The sequence below is a fragment of the Canis lupus genome, chromosome 24 (assembly GCF_048164855.1).
Source record: "Canis lupus baileyi chromosome 24, mCanLup2.hap1, whole genome shotgun sequence".
In the NCBI taxonomy this organism is placed as follows: Eukaryota; Metazoa; Chordata; class Mammalia; order Carnivora; family Canidae; genus Canis; species Canis lupus.
This window is the reverse complement of record NC_132861.1, coordinates 39,186,893-39,203,420: the sequence shown is the minus strand read 5'-3', so window position 1 is coordinate 39,203,420 and position 16,528 is coordinate 39,186,893. Positions and strand designations below refer to the sequence as shown.

General features: G+C 43.6%; 1 protein-coding gene and 1 non-coding gene across 2 annotated transcripts in view; both read right to left on the bottom strand.

Annotated features, from left to right (window-relative positions):
• FBXO25 (F-box protein 25) overlaps positions 1 to 5,085 on the bottom strand; it is a 63,311-nt gene extending 58,226 nt beyond the window's left edge. The window contains exon 1 of the mRNA XM_072796420.1: positions 4,938 to 5,085. The gene's annotated coding sequence lies outside the window, so the exon portion shown is untranslated. The remainder of the gene's footprint in view (positions 1 to 4,937) is intronic.
• Positions 5,086 to 11,766: 6,681 nt separating this feature from the next.
• On the bottom strand, positions 11,767 to 11,873 carry LOC140616669 (U6 spliceosomal RNA). The gene has a single exon (XR_012017075.1). It is a non-coding gene; the product is annotated as a U6 spliceosomal RNA (small nuclear RNA).
• Between the last annotated feature and the right edge of the window lie 4,655 nt (positions 11,874 to 16,528).

Below are 16,528 nucleotides of genomic sequence, written 5' to 3'. Positions count from 1 at the left end.
ATGTTTATAGGGAGTCATAGGTACAAAGAAATCTTTGTAACCCAGCAGAGTCCAAAGAAGATACTAAAATTCACTTTGGCAAGTGAGAGATAAGAAGCATTGTTTCATAACTGAGTATAGAATCCCACAGGGTGACATTTTTGTAACATCTCTTAGAGACATACTCACTTCCCTCTAATGGTAAATCCTGGAGAGCAGATACTCCAACCTAGAAATAGGGATGATAGATTTCTAAGTATCTCCCAGCTCCAGTAACTTGAAACTTTATCCACAACTTGAAGGGAGCATGTGCATGGGGTCCCACGTTGTACTTGGCCTGTCCACATGACCCTGTTTTTTAAGACGTAGGTCAACTCCCGTGTCTTTATGTAGCAACAACACTGATAATGACAATATTAGTGAGTAACATTCACTTAGCACTCACCACACACCAGGCTCTGCGCCAAATGCTCTGCTTGACTTACGCTCAAAATAACCTGGAAGGTCAGCCCTATTATGTCTTGAAGATGAGATCCCCGAGGATTCCAGGAAGCTAAGCATATTGCCAGGACCCTACAGTAGGTGGAAGTGGATCCAGAATTGACTTCTGGCTCTTCTAATCTAGTAACTGCTAGATTAGAAGCACCTTCCCCAGGCCTCTGCATATTTGTGCTCCTTTCCATTCACTAGACAACCAGAATATCTTGTAACTCCTCAGTTATTTAAATCCCAAGGCAGCCCTACCTCTGACCTAAAAAAAAAAAAAAAATCTCAGTTTTTCATCAAGACTGCAAGCTCTCTGAAGGCAAGGACTCTACATTGCTAGAGCCCTGCAAATCTAACTGTGGAGAGGGGAGAGAGAAATGTAACAAACTGGCACCAATTATAGCTGGAACTACTTGATCTACACAATGCAACCATTGCTGAAACACTGCAATGGGTCCAGTCTTTAGAATCCCTTCAAATATGGTGCTGATGTTAGCATGTCACCTGAGATGATCTCCAAGGCCGCATGTGCTGGTGTTTCTGTGTTGCATTACATCAGATCTGAATAATGAAATAAACTGACAATAAATAGATCCTTAGAATGGAGAGACATCTTGACTAGGGAACCTAACCCGTCCTTGTAGATAAGGCCCACGTCTCCATGACTCCCATGCGGGTGTGGGGGGAACAGAACCCACACTGAAATCAAGCCTCCTACCACAAACACGGCTTTCTTTCCCCAACACAAGAGATGGGTTTCTGTGTCTGCTGTCATCCGAACCTGAAATCTCTAGGTGTTTCTCCCTATGTCCAAATGCTAGACCAACATGTATTCAGTATAATGGCTAAGGTGCCTGCAGCCTTTAACAACAGCATGTCTGGGCACTCACTGGGCTGGATCCCCAACAGCTCCAGACTTCCAGTCACTTTAGGTCACCCTGGTCTCTTGCCATCATCACTCTGTCCTTCTGCTTTATGGGGGTTGACTGACTATATCCTCCCAGGAGGAGCAGAAAGGTGCAGCCCTAATGGATGAGCAAAGTCTATTAAGGGGAATTACACAAGCAGAACAGCAAGGGCACTGGTGGCCCAGCAAGAAGCTATGAGGGATGGGAGGTCATCTGTCAGCAGAGGAGCTGAGCACTCCTGACGAGGATGGTCTCCATCCTTTTTTTTTTTTTTTCTTAAGATTTTATTTATTTATTCATGAGAGACACAGAGAGAGAGGCAGAGACAGGTATAGGGAGAAGCAGGCTCCCTGTGGGGAACCCAATGCCGGCCTCAATCCAAGGACCTTGGGATCATGCCCTTAACCAAAGGCAGACACTCAACCACTGAGCCACCCGAATGTCCTTAGATGGTCTCCGTCCTTAAGGTTAACTCATGTCCAAGGTAGTTACTGGAGCTCCAGCCATTATATCTACATTCTAGGTAAGAGGAAGAAAGAAGGAAAGAAGAAAGGCATATATGGATACTCCTAAAACAATTTTCTGAAAGTCCCACACAACATTTCTACTTGTATCTCAATCATGTGCCTACTCCTGGCTGCAAAAAAGAGTGAGAGAGAGAAGAACAGTGAACAAAGTCTCAGGGACCTGTGAGACATCATGAAGTGTACCAATATATGCATAGTAGGAAAGAAGAAGGAAGAAAAAAAAAGAGAGAATATTTGAAAAAATAATAATATTTGAGAAGTCTAAATTTCCCAGTTTTTTTTTCAAAGATTTTATTTGTTTATTTGAGAGAGACAATAAGAGAGAGAGAAAGAGAAAGCAGGGGGAATGAGAGGGGGAAGCAGATTCCCCACTGAGCAAGGAGTCTGATGCGGGGCTCAATCCCAGGACCATGGGATCATGATCTAAGCCAAAGGCAGATGCTTACCCGACTAAACCACCCAAATTTAGGCATCCCCTAAATTTCCCAAATTTGATGGAAAACATTAATCTACATATCCAAGAATCTCAATATGCAAGTTTTATCCCCAAGTGGGATAAATTCAAAAGATAGTCATCCTTAGACACACATAATGATTAAACTGTCAAAAGCCAAAACCAGAGACTCTTAAAAGCAGCAAGAGAAAAGCCGTACAAAAGATAGGAGACTGGGGATCCCTGGGTGGCGCAGCGGTTTGGCGCCTGCCTTTGGCCCAGGGCGCGATCCTGGAGACCCGGGATCGAGTCCCACATCGGGCTCCTGGTGCATGGAGCCTGCTTCTTCCTCTGCCTGTGTCTCTGCCTCTCTCTCTCTCTCTCTCTGTGACTATCATAAATAAATAAAAATTAAAAAAAAAAAAAAAAAGATAGGAGACTAACAGCTGATTTCTCATCAGAAACCATAGAGGCCAGGAAGCAGTGAGAGCACATATTCAAAGTGCTGAAAGTAAGATTGTTAACCAAGAAATCTATTCCCAACCAGATTACTCTTCAAAGATGGAGAGGCTGAGATATTTCCAAATAAACAAAAACTGAAAAATATATATAAATAGAAAAGCTGCCCTATGAGAAACACTCATGGGGGTCTTGAAGGCTGTGGTAAAAGGGCAGGATCTCAGATCCACATGAAGAAGTAAAGAGAATGTAGTAAATGCAGCTACAGAGCTAAATACAAGCAACAATACACACATGTGCATTGGTTATAACCTGTTTGTCCAGTTGTCAAATAACCAGGAGACCCTTGTCCTAATATGTGATTAAGTGCATTCCTCTGGGATAAGGAGAATACTAATGATGATAGTTACTGTTTTGGGGTGTTCCTTTATCAGTTAATGGGTGAAGGATTCCCTCTGGCCATATGGAAATGAGTTAATCTACTTAGCTATTAGAAGTTCAGCTATGAGACACTTTCAGCATTCTGGCAAATTAAATCCTATTAATTCATGTTTAGGAAATTTGAGAAAAGAAGGCACAGAAAGCTGGCAGCAATGTTGTAATCCATGCATGCAGAGGTAGAGGTGGGGCACCTGCGTGGCTCAACGGTTGAGCATTTGCCTTTGGCTCAGGTCATGATCCTGGGGTCCTGGGATCGAATCCCACATTAAGCTTCCCTCAGGGAGCCTGCTTCTCCCTCTGCCTATGTCTCTGCCTCTCTCTCTCTGTCTCTCATGAGTAAATAAATAAAATCTATAAAAAAAAAAAACCTACAAAAGTTTAAACTTCTAGGAGGGAACTGTGTAGAGCACTTAGAACAGATTAAAGCCTTCTAAAGTCCTCCTTTTAAGAAAATAAAAGACAATTAAAATGTGAATGTTTCTGCATGAATCTAATAGAATTAACTATCAACTTTCCTGTGAGAACTAGAAGGCAGAGAAATTTCAGAACCAAAATCAAATGTCTTCAACTAAACTCCAGATGGGTATTATCTATCCCACTCAAGCCTGGGGATGGGGGGGTATTTTTCTTCTAAATTACTATTACCCACGAGGTTGTAAAATGCTTTGGCCTCTCTTATTGGAGGAGGTACTTCCACATGTCCAGGGCATGGTAATTGGAAGGTCACAGGTGAGTCATTCGTTGACCTTGATGAGATTTAGGCATAGGTGAGGTCTTTCTGCTCTAGGACCCATGGGTACCATGTAGACAGATACTCATGGAAGTCCCAAAGGGTCAGTATGGCCACTCTGCTTGAGTGACTCAGTCAAGTGGTGCAAATGATGCATCACAGTATAAAGACATTAGCTTCATTTCTGTGTGTTGATTACACTGACTCATGTAGACTGGCTACAGCAGAAGTCAGACATTTATGCTTTGTTCTGCTTTTCAATTCTACATTCTTTTTAAGGCAATATGGATGTTCAATCCAAGTAGTGCAAAGCCACATACAAGGAAGTAAATAAGTGCAAGTCAGGAAGATTACTATTTCTAGATATTGTATTTCCCCACCAGGAGAAAAATCACACTGACAGAAAATATTCTGCTTGCATTATGAGTCAGCCAACCTCATGGGTCCATGGAAAATGGCATGTATTTTAAAGAAGAATCTTAAGGAAAAAACATTTTGCACAGATGACTCTTCTCTGCCTGAAGGACAATTGTGCTACCACGTGTCTAGAGCTATCAAACTCTGAAAGAAAGAGACAAAGGTTTACTGTCATTCATGCTATTACAAGTCAAGTCACCTCTTGCTTTACCTTTTATTATCCTGGGCTGGAAAGAAAATTGGCCTGTAGACAGTGTCTACACTGTGTTGTGTCTTGCAAAAACTGCAACTGAGTGGACAAGTTGGTAGGAGAACAGGTAATTCCCAGCTGGAGGGTGCTTTAACTTCCAAGTATCACACATTTATAAATAATGGCTTCCTCACCTTACCAAATCTTTGCTCAAATATCACCTCCTCATTAGACTTACCCTCAATATTTTAGTTAAAATTACAACCTCCCCCAAATACCCAGAAACCCCCTCACACTGCCCTATTTTTGTACCATTTAATTTACTGTATGTTCTACTTATTAATTACCCCTAACATGTAAGCTTTACCAGAGAAATGTTGGCCTCTTGTTCACAGATGTATCCCAAGCTTCTAGGCTGTGCCTGATAAGGAGTGGACATCTAACAGATACTTGTTAAATAAATGAATGAGCAAGCAAATGAATGAAACACATTTCCAATGCAAACAATGTTAAATATACCTGTTGTCATTCCAGGCCAAAAGATTCTATTGATGTCACAATATAACTGAAAGAACATACCACGAGTGTTGATAAATGAAGAGATTTACAGACTTTGTTGCTTATGTACTTAAGTTTGACATGAATATAATGTGAATATCCGTGTCTCCTCAAATTCCTATGTTGAGATCCTAACGCCCAATATAATGATGCTAGTAGGTGGGGCCTTTGGAAGGTGTGAAGGCATGAGGGTGGAGCTCTCGTGAATGCAATTACTGCACTATAAAATAGGCTCCAAGGGCCCCTGGGTGGCTCAGTCAGTGAAGCATCTACTTTCAACTCAGGTCATGATCCCAGGGTCCTGAGATGGAGCCCCACATCGGGCTCCCTGCTCAGTGGGGAATCTGCTTCTCCCTCTCCCTCCACCTGCCACTCTGCCTACTGTGCTCTCGCTCTCTCTCTAATAACTAAATAAAATCTTTAAAAACAAATTAATAGAATAGGCTGCAGGGAGCTCCCTTGTTCCCTTCTACCAGGTGAGAACACAGTGAGAAGGTGCTGCTGTGAACCAGGAAGAGGGTCCTCACCTCCCCATGCTGGTATTTTGATCTTGGGCTGCTCAACTTCTGAAACTAAAAGAAATAAATTTCTGTTGTTTAGAAGCCACTTAGTCTGTGGCATGATTTTATAGCAGCCCGAATGGACTGAGACAACATTCTCCTTACTTCTTTTATATAACTGTAGAACATTAAATATTGGTTTGCCAAAGCAATCTTGAGGAAGAGAAACACAGCTGGAGGCATCATGCCCCCTGACTTCAACTGTATCACAAAACTACAGTTTTGTGATCTACGTGTCTGTAGATGTAGACACCTAGATCATGACATGTAGATCAACAGAACAGTAGATATCCCAGAAACAAGTCCACACATCTATGGTCGATTAGTTTAAGATAAGCCAGGAGTATAAAATGGAGAAAGGACAGTCTCTCTAATAAATAGGGGCACTGGAGCATTACCTTATACCACACACAAAAATTAACTCAATGGATTAAAAATATGAACATGAGACCTGAAACCATAAACCCCCTAGAGGAAACCATAGGCAGAAAGCCAAAATCAACCAGTGGGACTACAGCAAACTACAAAGCTCCTGCTCAGCAAAGGAAACATCAATAAAATAAAGGCAATTTATTGAACAGAAAAAAACTGTAAATCACTTATCTGATAAGATGTTAAGAACCAAAATACAAAAAAAAAAAATCATTTAAAGAAAGAACCAAAATATATGAAGAACTTGCACAACTCAAATGTAAAGAAGTCAGTCTGAATAAAAAATGGGCAGAGGGGGCAGCCTGGGTGGCTCAGCGGTTTAGCGCCGCCTTCAGCCCAGGGCTGATCCTGGAGACCCAGGATCAAGTCCCACTTCGGGCGCCATACATGGAGCCTGCTTCTCCCCCTGCTTCTCCTTCTGCCTGTGTCTCTGCCTCTCTCAATGTCTCTCATGAATAACTAAAATCTTAAAACAAAAAACTTGGGATCCCTTGGTGGCGCAGTGGTTTAGCGCCTGTCTTTGGCCCAAGGCGTGATCCTGGAGACCCAGGATCGAATCCCACATCGGGCTCCCGGTGCATGGAGCCTGCTTCTCCCTCTGCCCGTGTCTCTGCCTCTCTCTCTCTCTCTCTGTGTGTGTGACTATCGTAAATAAATAAAAAATTTTAAAAATTAAAAAAAAAACTTGAAAAAAAAATATGGGCAGAGGACCTGAAAACACATTTTCCCAAAGACCACATCCAGATGGACAACAGACAGCATGCAGCTGGGATGTCGCTGCTGGGCAACAGGGTGACCTCTGAGGGAGCCTTCACACAGGGCAGCGTTCCCGGGTCCAGCGGGGCCTAGGACCACCTCTGTGGTCTGAACTGGAGACTCCATGAAGACAGACAAGTACTCCCGTACTTGACCTTCTGCAGGAGACATAAAAGAGAATCGGGCACAGAGTGATTAAGCCATGAATGTTGGTGGAGCAAAGCTTCATTGACTCAGATGTTACCACATTCTGGAACTTGGCCCGGGGTGGGCGCCAAAATGTGTACACAGGAGGAACAAACTCAAAACGCTACTGGCTCTACTCTGTAAACACTGCTGTGTGCATGGGAAACATTTGCTTGACACCTATTAACCGTGTTGGTTTCTGACACCAAACAAGAGGACTTCTCCAGCAAATGCTGCCGGGCTCACCACGAACACAGTCTCTGAAGCAAACTATTAAATTATCCCTGTACGCTCAACCCATTGTCAACTTCCAGAGTACTTCCCACTGTGCCAGGAGGAAAATGATAGTATTTCAGACAGCATTTTTGTTAAGAAATGTGCAAAAATAAGAAAAAAAAATAAAACCCTATGGCCGGGCCATGCCTGGAATGTTGCACACAAGAGTTGTCTGTGGTCTTCCATCTTCCAGAGGTGGGTCCTAGGTAATATAACTTGTGGCTTTGACATTCCTTCTGTGCTCTGTTCTCCCAAGAAGATGAGAAAGAGAGAGAGCTGAATGGAACTTCTCGTATTCACTCCGTCCAGGTTAAGATAGAAGACCACACGCCCATCTGAGCAATTACATGGCATATTTTGCCGAAGGGAATGGCAATGAGTCTTTGCTACACATCTGATCTCTCTAAAGAAAGCTTAATAAGGAGGGACACCTGTGTGGCTCAGTGGTTGAGTGTCTGCCTTCGGCTCAGGTCATGATCCTGGGGTCCTGGCTCTCTCCTACCTTCGGCTTGAAAGGACCCTGTAATTATGTGAGGCCCACATGGATAACCCAGGCTAATGTCCCACCTCACAGTCAGCTGACTGGCAGCCCAAATATCTTGCTTTTCCTCCCCCATATAACCTAACATATCACTGTTTCTGGGCATGAGGCATTGGAAATCTCTGGGGCCCTATTCCCCCAAGCACAGATGGGTTACTGATCTTCATGACAGCAATGGTCCTGCCCACGACCCAGAGTAGGGAGGAGGGCAGAGAACATTGCTGTGACGGGTCTGACACCTTCCATTGAGGCAGGGCTGTCCCAGATCCTCACATCAGCTGCCAATTCCGTGCTCCCAGCTCCATGGGGCACCCACCCTGCGCCCTGCACAGTTTACTCAATATCTATAAGTGTATGTTTCCTGTTGGTGCCACACAGCTCCCAAAATAAATACAGGCGTTGAGATACACAAGAATGCCATACAACGTCACAGCCTGGAGCAGGCTTCCCACAGACTCTTCCCTTTTAGTGGTTATCTTACTTATAACCTTTTAGTTATTAGACATGGGACAAGGTCACTGTCCCATAGTCCACGTGTCCGAGGTGGGCTATACCTTCTCCAAGGGCATATGCTTCTGTTCTGTTCCCGCTGGAGCTTCAAAGTCTTAGAACCTGCTCTTAGCAGGTGCTCTGCAAATATCTGTTGAACAAGTGACTGGAAGAATAGGTCACCCATTGAACGAAGGCTTGACCATCTGGAGATTAATAGCAGATGATGGGCAGCAGGAGGTGCACTATACAGTGAGCGTGCCACCAAACTGATGCCTGACCACTGAGCCTCATTGGATGGCAAGATCAACCCAACAGCTTCTGACTTCCCATCAGCAGCCATCACCCAGGATGTGGTGGTGACAAGAGCAAGCGTTCAAGTCACAACCCCTAGGTCGGTTCTGTGACCAGGTGGACCGCGGCTTCCTCCATTGTAAAACAAGGATAACAGTGGTACCTCCCTACTTCAGTTGTGTGTGCTGATGTCACTTGTCCTCAGATGTAAAGCAGGGCATGGTGAGCAGGTGCATGAACCCCTGAACCTCACACTTCTCATTCTTCTCACCACCATTGTCAGCCATGTTCATGCTGATACCACAGCACGAATGTCACCCAAGGATCTCTGCCAGGAACTACAACTTTCTGGGATAGGGAAGGAGGGAAACTGGTTTTGAAAAAATGTGTCGGTGTGGTTTATATAAATGTCATTTAAACCTTTGAAGAAGAAAATAGAAACACAAAGTGAGTAGAGGCTGAGCAACGGATTATCCTGAGGGGGTGGGCTCAATCCTTGTGCTGAGTCTGTCCATACCACATGTGGTGCACATGGACCGGGCATGGGGTCCTTACTCCTCACACCCAGTGACCATCAGGTACCACCACAGGGATATTCGACCCTAAGTTGAGGTCCATTTCAACAGTAATAACAAGTTGTCAGGAGCAAACAATCTGTTTCTAGAGAGAGAAACATTACTAAGTTTGCTGACCCTGAAATAAAAGCACTAAATCACCCACCTCTGGGAGGAGACAGGGAGCCATGGTGCCCACTCCCCATACCCCAAGCAGGTCACCGGGGCCTTTGAGATAGGAGCAAGGAACTCCCAACACTGTCTCCACTTTCTTGGAACAGTCTGAGGAGATTCCCACGGGAACAAAACGTTGAAGGTCGAGCAGGATCCAGAATCTTGGATGTGTGGCAATTAGCACTTTAATGAATAAGTCAACTGTGACTACTGGGGTGATAACCATCTCAGCTCTTACTGGAGAGCTGCCCTCTGGAAGCCAGAGCTTATAGGAACAACCAGTAGATAACACGAGCAGAGACTGAATCCTAGGTCTTTTTTTTTTTTTTTTTTCACATTATAAACCAGCCAGTTTATTATTTTGTAGTAAGTTGGATAACTTTTACCATGCAGACTGATGTACCTATATCAGCATGAATGGTGCATGTTCTTCCTAAAGCAGTTACATGGAAAACCAAGTTATTATCAAGTTACTTGGAACTATGAAATCCAAACAAGGGGAGGCCAATCTTAAAACCTACATCTCCCTCATCCATGAAGCTAGGGCACATTTTAGGCACATTAGGGCACATCCACCACAGGAACAGCCCAGCCTCCAGAGTTTTGCTATTGCCTCTTCCTTCCCCATCTTGGCTCTAGCCAAGCACTGTCATCTACAGCTTTAGGATCAGCCAGCTTGGTCTCCGAGTCCTATTGATGCCCACTGGTTTTTATTGTTACCTCTACTGTTATTGACAGTTAAGGTACTGAAAGGGGCACATCAATTACTCCCATGTTCCAACTAGAAGACACAACAATTTTGTTGGGATGTTTTCCCAACCCCACCCTACTCAAGTTTTACCACCTAATGTGCTTTATAAAGGTTCTTCCCGTTTCCATTAGCACATACACAGTACCTATAAATTCACCTGACTAATGTAACTTAATTCCTAATTGACGTTTTTAATTAGAGTTTTTATTCTTTCTCTTTCTTGATCAGTGATTTCCAACCACACAGGAGTTAATGAAACTTTTCTATTGTTCAAAGACTTTTTTTGATGACCCTTAATAGTACTAAATTGAGGACTGCATTTTCTTGAATCTTAGGTCTTATTTGAAAATCGTAGCCTACTGCTGGGTTGCCATATAGCCATTCATCGACCAGCTGAGAAAGAAAACTTGGCTCACCCACTATTTCTTCTCTTTTAAAAATATTTTTCCTCTAATGGCTTGTTTTCTAACTGAGAAACTTACTGCTTATACAGTGGCTTATTTCTCTACCAGTGAACTATTAATTGTTTAAATGTCCTGAGGTGACAGCGGGAAAAAGCAGACTCCTGGGGACTTCTCATACAATTGTACGTTCAGTTGAATTTTGCAGTCATGTGAATCAGAGGCTTTCTCATACCCAGAAATGCTTGGTGACAGGTTTAGGGATGGGAAGGTGCTCATGAAGCAAGAGTACCCAAGGTTTCCAAACCCCAGGGCCGCCTTCCCCTCCTTGGCTTTTCCAGGACACAGCAGGCCCAGGAGCAAGATCAGGAATGAAAGGGAAAGACGTAGATTACTTGAGGACCCGTGACACACCAGAGATGAGGTTTGAGGGCAAACCCAAACATCAGTTCGCTCGGGCCACCCCACCCAATCTGAGAGAAGGCTCATCTTTGCCCCAGAGACAAGTTCTGTCCCAGTGGTGGGGCCAGGTGGGTATCCAGGCTGATGGGCCCTCCAACAGGAAGCAGGCAGGGCCATCACCATCTCCACGGTGGGAGGTACAACTAAGGTGAATCCAACATTTCAACTGAGAGTTTGCCCAACAGCAAGTGGCTAGGGGAAGGGAGGTTGCCACAGCCCCCCTGAACTTGGTGGCCTTTCTGCGGCTGATTCTGCTGTCCTGCTCCCTCCCACTGGTCTTAAGGCTTAAGGCTTCAGTAGTGCCTCCTTCAAAGATCAATACTAAGCAGGTAGAAATCAGCCTGGGGCTAAGTGAAGGCCCTGGAAACACCTCAAACCATCAGGCAGGAAAAAGACACGAGGCAGAGGGAGAGCCTACACAACCAACCGTGACAGGAACAAAACCAGGCTGCCGTTTATTACTACTCTTCGCAGCCAAAAAGCAAGAACAGCAAGCACTGTAGGGAAGAAGGTAGAGCAGACTCTCATGTTCCTGCAGACGATGTCATTGTCCACATAGAAAATCCAAGACAATTTATGCATACACTACTGAGATTAGTAAAAGTTCAGCAAGATTGCAGAGATCAAGAGCAATGCACAAAGTTCATAGTATTTTTTTTAAGGGAAAAGAAAATGCAGAGTGATAATGTGAGGGGCAGGGATTTGGAACAGGTCAGAGACAGACATCTGGATGAATCCATGCCCCTTCTTCCCACTCAAACCAAAAATATGGAAAGCTTCATGAATTTGCATGTCATCCTTGCGCTGGGGCCATGCTAATCCTCTCTGTATCATTCCAATTTTAGTATATGTGCTGCCGAAGCGAGCACCATAGTATTTTCTTTACAAGTGCAAAGACCAGATGGGAAATGCGATTGGAAATGTGTCATTCGTTTGTCACTACAGCAAAATCTCACTTCATGGAGGTCATGAAGTTCCTATAGAAAACTGTCACTTATTGAAAGATATAAAAGAAACATTAAGTAAATGGTGAGAAATGTCAATTGCATGGATAAGGAAGATTCAGTATTTTATGTGAATTCTCCAAAATATATATATTCAATGAAAATTAAATCCGAATTCCATTGAAATACATGGGGAACCTAGGTTCTAAGTTCCAAAGCATATATGGTTCTACAGCATATACGGAAGAATATGTGTGGAAAAGCAGCTTAAGAAATGTCTGGAATGATATTATACCTGGAATTTGCAACAGAAGAATGGGGGGGGCGTGGAAACCAGGAGGAAGGCATGAACCTATAATCCTTGAAACCGGGCAGTAAGCACACAGGAGGTCACTGACTCTGGTATGTTTAAAAAGTTCTGTAATATAAGGTTTTAAAAAGTTTATGAAGAAATAATAGCTAAAACTTTTCCTGAAGAAAAAAAAATTAATTTAAGAGAAAGCAAACACATTATACAGGTAGAGTCACATATGGCATGTGATGTATTTGGGAATTTGGTGATTCCACGGAGGTAGTGTCCCAAGTCCGTGGGGAAACTGGGCACATTCCATATAGAAGGTAAGAGAGTGGAGTTCCATATTCAGAAATCCCATTAAACAAGACTCTTGGTTACATAGAAAATGAATAAAAGCCTAAATGTGACCAACCAAAAACTGGTAGGACAAAAGATAGGCAACATAGGACTTTTTAAATGGTTAACATCGTGTGAAAGAGGAAAAGCAGAATAATACACATAGCATGGTGCCCTGTCCTGAAAGTAACACCTTCAAAATGCAATTTTATATAATGGATACATGGAAGTACCTAACATTTTTTAAAAAGGAGTAAAAATATAGAAAGAAAACATACCAAACCAGTTACCACCATGTGAATAAGGATGAGACTTTATGTTGATGTTGTTTAAAGATTTTATTTAGGGATGCCCAGGTGGCTCAGTGGTTGGGCGTCTGCCTTTGGCTCAGGTTGTGATCCCAGGGTCCTGGGATCGAGTCCCACATCAGGTCCCCCCACAGGGAGCCTGCTTCTCCCTCTGCCTATGTCTCTGCCTCTCTCTGTGTCTCTCATGAATAAACAAATAAAATCTTTTAAAAAATAAAAAAAAGGGATCCCTGGGTGGCACAGCGGTTTGGCGCCTGCCTTTGGCCCAGGGCGCGATCCTGGAGACCCGGGATCAAATCCCATGTCGGGCTCCCGGTGCATGGAGCCTGCTTCTCCCTCTGCCTATGTCTCTGCCTCTCTCTCTCTCTCTATGTGACTATCATAAATAAATAAAAAAATAATAATAAATAATAATAAAAATAAATCTTTATTTTTTAAAATATTTTATTTATTTATTTATTTTAAAGATTTTATTTATTTATTTATTTATTTATGAGAGACACAGGGGGAGAGAGAGGGACCCTGATGTGGGACTTGATCCCAGGACTCCAGGATCATGCCCTGGGCCAAAGGCAGGCGCTAAACCGCTGAGCCACCCAGGGATCCAAAAAGATTTTATTTATTTGCGAGAGAGCGCATGTACAAGTAGGGGGAGGGACAGAGGGAGAGAGAATCTCAAGCAGATTCTGCACTGACCACAGAGCCTGATTCTAGGCTCAATCCCACGACCCGGAGATCACAACCTGAGCTGAAACCAAGAGCCAGGCGCTCAACTGACTGAGCCACCCAGGGGCTGCTTGTTTTTGTTTTTGTTTTTGTTTTAATTTTTTAAGTAAACTCTACCCCCAACGTAATTGCTCAAACTCACATCTCTGAGATGGAGTCTCACACTCCACCAGTTGTACCAGCCTTGGGCCCCTATTCCTTTTCTTTTAAAAAGCCTAGAAACACATCTGACGAGATATTTATGTAAATCTGGGTTATGAGAATATGACCGTGTTTTGTAAAGATTCTTTGTACTTTTCCTGTATCTCTAAAAAAAATTGTTTTCATTTCAAAATTACAAAAAAGGCAAAGAAATAAATCATTAAAAGGAACAACATCAGTAAACAAAATCAGAGTGAGGATCAGTAAACAAAATCAGATGCAGACAATGCCAAGGGCAGGGGAGCAGATGCCTGGGGGGGCTGCAGAACAGGACTGAGGAAGCAGCTGCTCTGGCTCACGCATGAGGGGAGGAGAATCACCGACGTGTCTGCCACCAGAGAAGCTGGAGGCACCGGGATAACACGCTGGGAAGCGCAGTCCTTGACGCTGGACAGACCTGGGGCATTGCCCTGGACGCCGGCAGAGTGGCAGAGTGGCCGTGGGGGCAAGGACGGATGGCTACGGAGACCCTAGGGAAAGGGTGCGGGCCCGTGAGGCTCTTAAAGAAGAGGACAGAAGAAATAAAAGGGGGGAGAGGAAGATGGGAGAGCAGAAAGCTATCTCAAAACAATGAAAACTTTTATCTGTCGATCTGCAACAGGGGAAAAGGTGATGCAGGAAGATTGACATCATAAACCATCTTAATTAAGTAACTGACCTTGCAGAATAGGGCAGGATGTGTGGCGCCCAGAGAGAACACTGTCCGTCTGGCGGGAAGGGGTGCTGGCTTTCTTTCCAGCAAGCTCCAGTGGCTCATGTTCCACCCTGGGGACACGTACATTCTCGCCCTACAATGCCTGACTTTGTTTAGTTGTGGTTCTATGGGGGTGATTCTTCAGCCAAGAATCTGCATTTCTGTTGTGAAATAACAGCATTGGATCAGGTGAATTTGAAGACCTCCCTTGGCTTTATTCAGTGATTCTGGATCTGGGCAGCAGCCCCTTCCCCACTGCCTCCAGGCAGGCAGGAGGAGGTGGTTATAGAACGGGAGGACCTAAGAGCAAGAGGAAAAGGTGGTTCCCTGGGGGTCTGGCCACCCGCCTGACCTCATCTCTCCTTGGGGTGGTGAGGGGACCTGGGCAACAGATGGAAAGAAACATTTCCCAAAAAAAAAAAAAAAAAAAAGAAACATTTCCCGACTGACAGATTAAGGCCACAGCTCTGGGAGAGGTTGAAACTGGAATTAGGTTGGGTATTAAGCCCTGGTTTGGGAGCTCTGTCTAAGTGACACCAACTCAGCCATCCAAGTGCCCCCAGAAAAGCCTGTTTTGATTCAGTCTGTCTGGCCTCTGATAAACTGTGCTCTACATATGGAAACTATTCTCTGTGCAGGTTTACCTTGGGGACCAGATTAGGGAAAGCAGAGTCTGAAGCAGAGTCTGAGCTTTGGGCTCAAAGGTGGAGGGACCTCCTGAAGCATCTAATTCCTGCAGACATTCCCAACCAGGGTCTGAATGGAGCAGCCTGCAGCAGGTGGGCAGGCTGTAGAGAAGATCCCTCCAGAAGCCAGAGCCAAGGAAAGGTACTGGGGCCATGGAGCAGATGGAGGGGGTCTCCCTCAGCCTGTTGGTGGTCTCAGGCCAAGAGGACAGGTGGCTGAGGAAGTCTCAGTGAGGAAGCACAGGTAATTCACAGGAGCCAACTGAGGGTAGCTGACTCTGCGAGCTGGGCATAATTTGCTTCTTGAATAGCTTAATCCTGGGCTTGCCCTCTCCACTGGGCCACGCGTGGCAGGAAAGCTCTGAAAGGACCTCCAGAGGTGGTTCCTCCTCATGGTTCATTCACTGTCAAGACTGGACCATGTGGCTCAAGCGATTTTCCAATACTTCACATCCAGTTAGAGAGAACCAGAACTCAGTTGTAGCTTTTATTGGGGTCTTATTTCACTCTTCTTTGTTGAGAAGATCAAATATCTAATATTTACGCTTTCTCCATTTAATTTTTTAAAATATGTTTTAAAATGTTTTATATAATGTATTTATATTTACATTTATATTTTACACTTATATACAATAGCCTGTTATAGTAATAATATAGGTAACTATACTGCATACCATATTTTATACTATAAATACTTTGTATACGTACAATATATGATACATAGTACATAATATGTACAGTATAATATACAGTATATATGGCATATATTACATAGAATATATAGTACATTTAATATCTTTATTAAATATTTATTAAATATCATTATTATCTATCATGTCATTTATTTTGCAATATACAGTAATAACTATATAGTTACATATTATATGATATTATAAATTACATAGTTGTAGAACTATATTATACACAATTACCTAATCATCATGATATATAATAATACAATTTGTCATATACGCGAGTGTGTGTATATCTGCATCCAAACACAATGTTACTGGGTTCATTCCATGGTGTCCTCACTGCCGAACTCATCTGGAGGACACTTTCTTGGGTCTTTTTCTTCCTCTGCTGGAATGTCAGGTCATGGTTCTTCCTGCACACCCCTAAGGAGGCTCTTCTGCAACCTTCTATGTCCCGGGCTCATAGTATCTCCAACGGTGACAAGCCTGACTTTGTATTTTCTCACATGTGGCATTTCTTTCTCTTTTACACAATGATGCAGCAAAGCGACTTTTTCCTCTCAAGCCCCCAGTATTTTTCCCACGGACAATATTAATCCCACAGATCACAGGAGTGGTGGCATCTGTAGGAACTCTCTT